A 259-nucleotide genomic window follows, 5' to 3' on the forward strand; every position below is an offset into this window, starting at 1 on the left:
AAGAGGTTTCTATTTTACATCCAGCACCCGCTTAACTAATTAAATTTTGTGTTAACCAATTAAGACCTTTCTGTGTGTCTTTGGTGTAATGCCTAGAATTGCTTTAATCAATTGAGGATTAGTGTTAATCGGTTAAGACTAATCTGTCTTCATTAAAGCTCTTTCTTATTTGCTTGTTTAACCAATTAACCCATTTTGCAACTGAATAAGCATCTTGACTTACTTTCAAACACTAAATATATTAATGAATTTAAGCTTT

The sequence above is a fragment of the Theobroma umbraticum genome, unplaced genomic scaffold (assembly GCF_002168275.2).
Source record: "Theobroma umbraticum cultivar Fairchild unplaced genomic scaffold, ASM216827v3 scaffold_20.0, whole genome shotgun sequence".
Taxonomy (NCBI): domain Eukaryota; kingdom Viridiplantae; phylum Streptophyta; class Magnoliopsida; order Malvales; family Malvaceae; genus Theobroma; species Theobroma umbraticum.